The following is a 10608-nucleotide window of genomic DNA, read 5'->3' on the forward strand; positions in this document are numbered from 1 at the left end:
CTACTTCTGTAGTGATGTTGTTGTTGTTGTTGTTGTTGGCCATCGAGTCGGCCCCGACTCATAGCGACCCCTCCTTGGGTTTCCGAGGCAGTATCACTACAGAAGTGATACTGCCTCAGAAACCCAAGGAGGGGTCGCTATGAGTCGGGGCCGACTCAACGGCACATAACAACAACTACAACAGCATACTTTTTAATATATTTATTCAACAAATATTTATTGACATCTTCCTTCAGTCATTTGTAACAAGTGAAGATTGTAAAGGTTTTCTGTTATATGCTTTGTTAAACAAGTCATATAACCTCTTAAGCCTCAGTTTTTTCATTTCTATGAAAAGGAAGATTTACGTGGTTATCTGTGTAGGTCTTTCTAGCTTTAAACTTCCATGATTTTTATGATTTAATTCATATCATATGTAAATAATTCTTTATTTCCATTGTTGGATATCTTGAACTTATGCAGAATCCATTTATCTTGCTTGAAAAAATTAAATGTGTGGCCAATTCTTCGTTCTGCCATACCAGTGCTCACAGACTTAGAGCTATTAAAATTTTCTAGGTCATAGACTAAATTTGGAAAATGGCAAGATTTTAAGTCACTACTACTTTAAGATTTACTACTATATTTTCTGTTACCCAAAATAGTCCTTGTCAACATTTACCTTCTACTTCTGAATACACTCAAACCGTCTATTTATCTTTTCACAATTAACAGTTATCAAGAGCACATTAAAAGGGCATCATTGTGAAGTTTGTTTTACATTTATTTCCATTAAAATGTATTATTTTCAACATCTTGCTGTTTTGCCTCTTTTCCCTGGTGTTAAACACAATTACCACAATATTCTTATAACTCTGCTTTAAAGCTCTCCTCCTAGCTGAAAGCCACACTATATTGTTAACTCCACACGGCCCAATAACATTTTCCCAAAACATGTTGTGACTGTCACCACTGGAGTACAATGCTTTTAGGGGAAAATCTAGAGTGGGTTTATAGCACATTTCTTTCTTTCCTTTCTGCTCTCCTAATTTCAGATAATTATTGAGTTGAAGTTCATTAGCTAATTGTGTACATGCTGTGGTATTCAAGTGCTTTCATTTATATAGTTGATAGTAACTAGAATTTTCTCTGATATAGCTATTTTGTCTTCAGATTTGGGAGGTAAAACTGCACTCTACTAATTATGTATAGTTGGGAGCCCAGGTAGCTCTAACTAGAAAGTAAACAAATTTAGTCATTAGGAAATTAGTCCATGGATCTTGGGGAGTTATGTTAGTTTTTCTCTACCAAGATAACATCCAAAGGGAACTACACTGAGATGTCCACGAACTGTAGACACTGTTTTATCTATTACAGTTGGAGCAGAGTCAAGGTCAAAGACTTGTACTAGAATCAAATAAATTTAGGCTTAAGTTCAGTACACTGGTACTGTTTTAACATTTCTAATTTTGTACCTCTCAGTGTTTTAAGAGAACACATAACTTTAGTTTCAATTCAAATTAATTTATTGGGTAAATATTTTGGAAAAAACTCCTAGCTTATTTTGAATTTATTTATTGGCCACTATGGAAGAAATTTTAAAATTTCAGTTTGATTTTATTGCTATCCTTAGCAAAACTTTGTAGTGTATACTATTTTTGGTTCAAGATGCCATTTGGTTATAAAGCCTATACAAAAAGTCTCTTTGGCAGAGATGAAAATTTACTAGAAATGTTTAAAACATGCTCATCAATTGACCAGATTGACCTCAGGGTCCATACTTGCCAAAGTTGTCTTTGAGATTTCCTATAAAGGCTGTTCATCTGTCAAAGTATACCCCGAAGACCAGGTGTCAGGAACAGAGAAGTAATAGACATTCTAAAGAAGTCCAGGGGTTATGACCAAGGTCAGGGGAAAGAAAGTGATTTCAAGCATAAGATGCACGTCTATCAAGTAGGATCCAACTCATAGAGACCCCTCCTTGGTTTTCTGCGGCGATATCACTGCAGAAGTAGATTGCCCAACCTCCCTTCAGAGGAGTGACTCGTGGATTTGAACTGCCAGCCTTCTGGTTAGCAGTCAAATGCCTTAGGCACTATGCCACCAAAGAGATATCCTATTATTCTTTTTTAGAATAGATTTATTGAGGTTTAAAAGACATATAATATACTGCACATATTTAAAGCCTACAGTTTGATCACAATCCATTCATTATTCCCAAAAATTCCCTCCTGCCTGTCTGTAATCTCGGCTTCCCACATCCCCAGCTATGTCAGGCAGCCACTAATTTGCTTTCTGTTACGACAGACTGTATCTTTTAGAAGTTTATGTAAATGGAATAATACAGTATATATTCTTTTTTATCTGGCCTTTTCATTTCAGAATAATTAGTTTGGGATTCACCCATGTTGTTGTGTGTATTAATAGTTCATTGCTATTAGTGATGAGTAAGTAGTATTCAGCTTTCTGGATATACCATGGTTTGTTCACCTATTCATGGATATTTGCATTGTTTCCAATTTGGAAGTATTACAAATAGAGCTACTGTGAAGTTTCATTTAGAAGACTTTTATCGGGGATATATGCTTTCATTTGTCTTGGGTAAAATTCTAGGAGATAAAAGGCTGGTTCATACGTTAGAAAGTGTCAAATAGGTTAAAAGTTGAGTTTCCCAGTGGTAGCATACAGCTGGATCTTCTTTGAAATCCACACTGGCAATCTCTTCCTTTGAACTGAGATATTTAGACAATTTAAATTTAAAGTGGTTATTGATTTGTTTGCATTTAACTTTAATCTCCTGCTTTTTGTTTCTAATTCCCTTCATCTGTTCATTGTTCCTTCTTCTGCTTTTTTGAAGGTTATTTACATGTTTTTATGATTAGATTTTATTCCCTGATTTTGCTTATTAGCTGTGTTGGTGTTGTTGTTAGGTCCGTGTAGTCGTCTCTGAATCATGGCAACCCTATGCACAGCAGAACGAAACAACGCGGGGTCCCGTGCCAGCCTCACCATCCTTGCTATACCTGAGCCCATTGTTGCAGCCATCTTGTTGAGGGCCTTAGCAGTAATTTAACTTAAATTCATTTTCTTTACTTTTTCTATTTAGTGATGGCACTAGGGTTTACAGTATATATATATATATATATATATATATTTTAACTTATCACAGGCTGTCTTCCAGTGATATTATTGAATTTCAGACATATAGTGTAAGAGTCTAAGAATCATACAATAGTAACTTCCATTTCACAATCCCAGTCTTAGTGTTTTGGTTGTTATACATTATCTTAATTGACTAGTGCTACTATCACAGCAGAAGGAAGATGGGGCAATCTATTTCCCTAGTGATACTGCCTTGGAAACCCAAGGAAGGGTCGCTATGAGTCAGGTCCCACTCGATGGCACATAACAACAACAACTATCACAGATTCATTGTTAAGAATATGGAATAAAGAGTGAGGCATGAATAAGGAAGACCAAAGAGGAATTAATGCCTTTGAATTGTGGTGTTGGTGAGGAAAACTGAGAATACCACTGGACAAACAATTCTGTTTTGGAAGAAGTACAGCCAGAATGCTCCTTAGAAGCGAGAATGGCCAGACTTCATCTCACTTTTGTCATGTTGTTAGAAGGAACAAGTCCCTGGGAAAGGATATCATGCTTGGTAAAACTGAAAAAAAAAAAAAGAGAAGCTCCTCAACAAGATGGATTGACACAGTGGGTGCAACCATGGGTTCAAGCACAGCAAGGGTTGTAAAGATGGTGCAGGACGGCGGTGTTTCATTCTGTTCAATCATAGGGTTGCTGTGTATCAGAACCTATTCGATGGCACCTAACAACAACAAAGCTATAACAGAAATATCACAAGTGGGTGGCTTTAACAAACAGAAATTTGTTTTCTCAGTGAGAAGGCTAGAATTTTGAAATTAGAGTGACAGCTGTGGGGGAAGGCTTTCTCTCTCTGCTGGCTGTGGGGCAAGGTCTTTGTCTCCTCAGTTCTATTCTTTGTCTCTTTGATGATCTGCATGAGCATGGCATCTATCTTCTTCCATCTCTGCTTGCTCACTTGCTTCTTTAATCTCTGTCTCAGAAGAAATTAATTTAAGGCACATCTTATACTAATACTGTCTCATTAACATAAAAAAGAACACGTTCCCTAATGGGATTATAATTACAGGTTTAAGGTTAGGATTTGCAACACATATTTTTGGGGGACACAATTCAATACATAACAAACATTTTCTTCCACAAAGCTGTGATACTTGCACAGAAGGCTGACGGTTCAAACCCACCAGTCACTCCTGGGAAGGAAGGTTGGGCAATCTACTTCCGTAGTATATCATCTGGGAAACACAAGGCGGGGTCGCTATGAGTTGGATCCGACTCGAAGGCACATAACAACAACAACAACATACTTATCATTTCTAGTGTTGCTTACATAGATTCATATTTTCATGTGGCATCATTTTCCTTCTGCTTAAATGATTTCCTTTAGCATTTCTTGTGGTGCACATCAGGTGGTAATGAATTCTTTCATGTTTTGTATGTTACAAAGCTCAATATTTTGCTTTCATTTTTGAAAGATGTTTTTCTGGGTATAAAATTTGAAGTTGACAGTCCCCTCCCCCAATTAAGTACTTTAAGCACGTCATGCTACTGTCTTCTGGTTTGCATCATTTCTGATGAAAATTCTGCCATCATCCTTACCTTTGCTCCTCTATGTAATATGTCTTTCTTTGTGTGTGGTCAATATTAATGATTTTCCCTTTATTGCTTGTTTTAAGCAACTTGATTACTTGGTGTAATTTTCTTCATGTGTCTTGTACTTGCAGTTTATTGAACTTGAAGCTGTGTGCTTAAGGTGTGGAGATATTTGAAAATTTTGGGGTGCTTATTTCTTCAAATATTTTTCTATGTACTGTACTCCCTACTTTTAGGATTCGAATTATTCATTGCTCTAGTTACATGATTCTTCACATTTTCTCATTGCTTGCTGATGTGCTCTAATTTTATTTCTTAATTCTTCTTTTTCTCTGTTTTCATTTTAGGGCATTTCTATGGCTATGTATTCAAATTTCCACTTCTTTGTCCTTTTGTGATTGACTTATTTCACTCAGCATAATGTCCTCCAAGTTCGTGCACGTTATGCCGTGTTTTGCAGATTCTACATTATTCTTTAGCATTGCATAGTATTCCATTGTGTTTATGTACCATAGTTTGGTTATCCATTCCTCAGCTGATGGACATCTAGGTTGTTTCCATCTTTTGGCTATTGTAAATAGTGCTGCGATGAACATGGGTATGCATATGTCTGATCTTGTCATGGCTCTCACTTCTTTAGGGTATATACCTGGTAAAGGAATGGCTGGGTCAAATGGTATTTCTAATTCCAACTTTTGAAGGAATCACCATACTGCTTTCCACAATGGTTGTACCATTTTACAGTCCCACCAGCAGTGTATGAGAGTCCCAATCTCTCCACAGCCTCACCAGCATTTGTTATTTTCTGTCTTGTTGAACTTTGCTACTAGTGCTGGAGCAAGATGGTATCTCATTGTTATTTTGATTTGCATCTCTCTAATAGTTAATGATCGTGAGCATTTCTTCATATGTTTGTTGGCCGCTTGAATATCGTCCTTGGTGAAGTGTCTATTCATGTCTTCTGCCCATTTTTTAATTGGATTGTTTGTCTTTTTGTTATTGAGGTGTTGGAGTTTTCTATAAATTCTAGAGATAAGTTCCTTGTCAGATATGTTATTACCAAATATTTTTTCCAATCTGTAGGTTCTCTTTTGACTCTTCTGGAGAAGTCTTTGTAAACACATAAAAATTTAACTTTTAGAAGGTCAGGTGGCATTTTTTTGGTATGTTCCATGTCTCTACATAACATTTTCAATCTCTCCTACCCTTTCTTGAACATGTTGTTATTGTGTTGTTTGGTGCTGTCGAGTCACCTCCGACTCATAGCAACCCTATGTACAGCAGAACAGAACACTGCCCACTCCTATACCAGCCTCACTCTCCTTGTTATATTTGAGCCCATCGTTGTAGCCACTGTGTCAATTCATCTCATTGAGAGCCTTCTCCTTTTTTGTCAACCCTCCACCTTACCAAGCATGATATCCTTCTCCAGGGAATGGTCCCTTCTGACAACATGACCAAAATAGGTGAGATGAAGTCTGGCAATTCTCGCTTCCAAGGAGCATTCCAGCTGCACTTCTTCCAGGACAGATTTGTTAGTTCTTTTAGCAGTGCATAGTACTCTCAGTAGTCTTTGCCAACACCACAGCTCAAAAGCATCAACTCTTCTTCGGTCTCTTATTCATTGTCCAGTTCTCACAAGCATGTGAGGTTATTGAAAATACCATGGCTTGGGTTAGGTGCACCTTAGTCTTCAAGGAGACATCTTTGCTTTTCACCACATGAAAAGGGTCTTTTGCAGCAGATTTGTCCAATGTAATAATACATCATCTCATGTCTTGACTGCTGCTTCCATTGGTGTTAATTGTAGAACTGAGTAATATGAAGTCTTTGACAACTTCAATCTTTTCTCCATTTATCGTGATGCTGCTTATAGGTCCAGTTGTGAGGATTTTTGTTTCCTTTATATTGAGATGCAATCTATACTGCCGACTGTATTCTTCAATCTTCATCAGTAAGTGCTGCAAGTCATCTTCACTTTCAGCAAGGAACGTTGTGTCATCAGAGTATCGCAGGTTGTTAATGATTCTTCCTCCAATCTTGATGCCACGTTCTTCTTCATATAGTCCACCTTCTCAGATTATTTGTTTAGCATACAGATTAAATAAATGCGGTGAAAGGATACTACCCTGATGCCCTCCCTTCTTGGTTTTAAACCATGCAGTGTCCCCTTGTTCTGTTCAAACAACAGCCTCCTGATCTATGTACAGGTTCCTCATGAGTACAATTAAGTGTTCTTGAACATATGTAACCAAAAAAATCCACTGCCATTGAGTTGATTCTGACTCATCGTGACCCTAATGGACAGAGAAGAACTGCATTATAGCATTTCTAAAGCTGTAAATCATTACCAAAACAGTCTGCCCCATCTTTCTCCCGGGGAGTGGCTGGTGAATTTGCCAACGTCTTTTGGTTAGCAGCCAAATGCTTCAACTACTGTGCCACCAGAGATCCTCCTTGAACATATGCAATATAGCTATAAAACCCCACCATGGCCATGGAGTTGATTCCAACTCATAGCAACCCCCATTGAGTTTCCACAACAACAAATCTTTACAGAAGTAGATTGCCTCATCTTCCTTGTAGTGCCTGGTGTGTTTGAATCTCCAAACTTCTTGTTAGCTAGCAGTCAAATGCCTGAGACACTGCACCACCAGTAACTTTTAATATTCCTGGCTACTAAGTCTATTAACCATGTTATTTCTAAATCTGTTTCTTCTGATTGAATTGTATTCTCCTTAAGGGGAAATTTTTTGTTTTGTTTCTTTACATGGCTGGTAATTTTTTGTTATGGTAGACCTTATGAATGTCTTTTGTTGGGTAGTGGATATGTTTGTATCTCTACAAATAATTTTAGTTACCACTCCCTCCCAGAAGAGACAGATAAATTACTTAGGAAGAGTTTGATTCTTTCAGTGCTTACTTATACACTTTATTAGCAAGTTCCACGACCCTTAATTCTAGTTTTGCCCTACTTACTGTGACGCTGCCCTTTACACATGAATTGTGAAGTTTTTCACTCTGGCTGGTTGGAACACAAACTATTCCCATCTTTATTTAATCTCTGGTGATTGTGCCCTCTTTTTAGATGGTTCTTTTCCTGGCCTCAGATCTTGCCTTCACATGCACGTGCTGATCAGTATTTAGCTGAAGACTTGAGGGAGACCCTCTGCAGATATCTGAAATTCTCTCTCTCTCTTGGAAATTCTCTCTTCTTTATTGCTCTGCCTTGTGAACTCTAGTTGCCTTGGCATCCATGGAATCTCAGCTTCATCTTCTCAACTAAGGAAATGTACTTGGTACCTAAGGCTGTCATAAATGCCACAAACTAGGTGGCTTATAAGACAGAAATTGATTGTTCACAGTTTTGGAGGCTGGAAGTCCAAGATTAAGGTGTCAGTCATGTTGATTCTTTCTGAGACTTTGAGGGAAAATCTATTCTAAACTCATCTCTTACCTTCTGGTAGCTCCAGAACGTCCTTGGTTTACAGCAGCATCTGATGTCCTTCCTCTATGTCACTGTCTCTGTATATCTTCTCATTTATAAGGACACCAGTCATGAAAGATAAGGACCTCCATTACTCTAGTATAACCTCATGTTAACCTAACTGATAACATCTTCAAAGACTCTATTTCTAAATAAAATCACGTTCACAGGTACTAATGTATCTTTTTAGCAGTCATAATTCAATCTGTTAACAGAGAGAGAGAAAATCTCTGCCTGGTTTCCTTTCCTTTTGCTGTGGCCTGGAAACTCTTTTCAGGCAATTATCAGGGAAAATCACAGAATTAAATTTGTTTATCTTATTTCATGGATCTCTGTCATGGTTTGCTTGATGTCAAACATCCAAAAAACATTTTTCAAACATTTTGCCAGGTTTTTTTTCCCCCCTGCAGGTGTTAACTCTGGACTTTATTACTTTATCTTAACCAGAAGAAGTCCAACTTAAGAATCTTAATTTATTAACATTTTCATTGGTGTTTATCAAGTAAATTCTTCATATTAACTAGTCTTACTTAGATTTCTTTCTTATGTCCAGGTTGCAATGTCTGAAAATTTCTCTTCCTTCTCTTGAATTATTCATTGAATTTTTTTTTTTTTAATTTTATATTGCTTTGGGTACAAATTTGCAGAGCAAAATTTGTTTTACATTCAATAGTTCATGTACATTTTAATTTCATGCCCCAATTACCATGCCAGACCATAACAAACTCTCCTCCTCTCCTGTCCCTGTGACTACCCCCTCCCTGTGCCCTTTTTAACTATCCACTCCTGTCTGTCCAGCTTTCCCTTTATGTGAATGCTACCCCACTGGTGCCCCATGGCCACTTGCTCTAAGGCATTTATCTCCCTAGTACAGGTGGGTGCATCGTGCTGGGGTAGGTGTTCTGCATGTAGGTCTGTCTACTGTTGGGCTGAGAGCCAATCCATAGAAGTGAGTTCAATTCTAGGTCTGAAAGGTGCCAGGGCCATAGTCTTGGGAGTTCCACCAGACTCTATCCAACCAAAATTTCTGGTCGTTTTTGTGTTTTTGAATTTTGTTCCACATTTTTCCTCCCGCTCTATCCAGGATCTTCAGCTTTGATACCTTTCTGAGTGGTTGGTATTGGTAGCTGGGCACCATCTAGGTCTTCTGGTCTTAGGGTCCATCATATCTTTGGACTAATTGTTTCCAGAGACCTTTGATTTTCTTCACTCTTCTTTGCTTCAGATGAGAGAAGACTAATCGTTGCATCTTAGATGGCTCCTCAAAAGCTTTTAAGACTACAGGTGCTACTCACCAAAGTAGGTTTTGGAACAAGTCAGTTCTATAAAGCCATTATCCTATCTTCCTCTCCATTTGGAAGTTTGTAATTAAAACTTATTCTCTCTATTTGTTTTGTTGCTGGTGTCATCTGCAGAATGACTCCCTTATTTCTTTGTGTACATTATTTTATGAGCTTATTTTGAGCATCTATTTCTGGTTTTGTTTCTAAATGTTAATGTCAATTGTCTTGATTTTAATTTATTGTTCTGTTGTGGGTTCTCTATTGGAAGAACTCCCTTTAACATTTCCTGTAGGGTTGGTCTGGTTTTCATGAATTCCCTTAATTTCTGTTTGTCTGACAACATCTTGATTTCACCCTCATATTTGAGGGACAATTTGGCTGAATATATAATTCTTGTTTGGAAATTCTTTTCCTTCAATGTTTTATATATGCCATCCCATTGCCTTCTTGCCTACATGGTTTCTGCTGAGAAATCAGAACTAGTCTTATTGGTTGCCCATTGTAGGTGACATTCTGCTTTTCCTAATTGCTCCCAAGATTGTTTCTTTGTCTTTGGTTTTGGAGAGTTTGATTATGGTATATTTGGTGACTTTCTCTTGGGATCTATCCTTTAAGGGCTTTGTTAAGCTTCTTGGACATATAAGACTTTTCTTCCTTCATAATATGGGGAAATTTTTCTGTTAGCAAATCTTCTGTTAGCAATTTTCTCAGTGTTTTTTTTTTTTTTTTTTGCCTCCTCTTGTTCTGTTATACCAATGAGGCATATGTTTCTTCTTATCATGTCATCCCATATAACTCTTAGGATCTCCTCATTTCTCTTAAATCTTTGTTCTGATTTTTCTTCATATGGGCTGGCTTCAAGGGATTTTTGTTCTAGGTGGGAAATGCATTCTTCAGCCACTTCTTTTCCACTCTTTTGTCCTTCCACTGTGTTCTCTATCTCTGTAATTTTAGTGTTCATCTTCTGGATTCCTAATTGCTATTTTTGTAGGAGTTTTAATTGTGTATTTATCTTGTTATTTTGTTTTTGAATAGTTTTCCTGAATTCTTCCAGGGTACTGTCTGTCTTCTCATTGATTCTGTTTGTGGTTTCCTTGAGTTCGTGGAGAGTCCTCTCTCTCTCTCTGTCTCTCTCTCTCTCTCTCTCTCTCTATATAT

This window comes from Orycteropus afer, unplaced genomic scaffold (genome assembly GCF_000298275.1).
Source record: "Orycteropus afer afer isolate SDZICR_OR568_19922 unplaced genomic scaffold, OryAfe1.0 scaffold00277, whole genome shotgun sequence".
In the NCBI taxonomy this organism is placed as follows: domain Eukaryota; kingdom Metazoa; phylum Chordata; class Mammalia; order Tubulidentata; family Orycteropodidae; genus Orycteropus; species Orycteropus afer.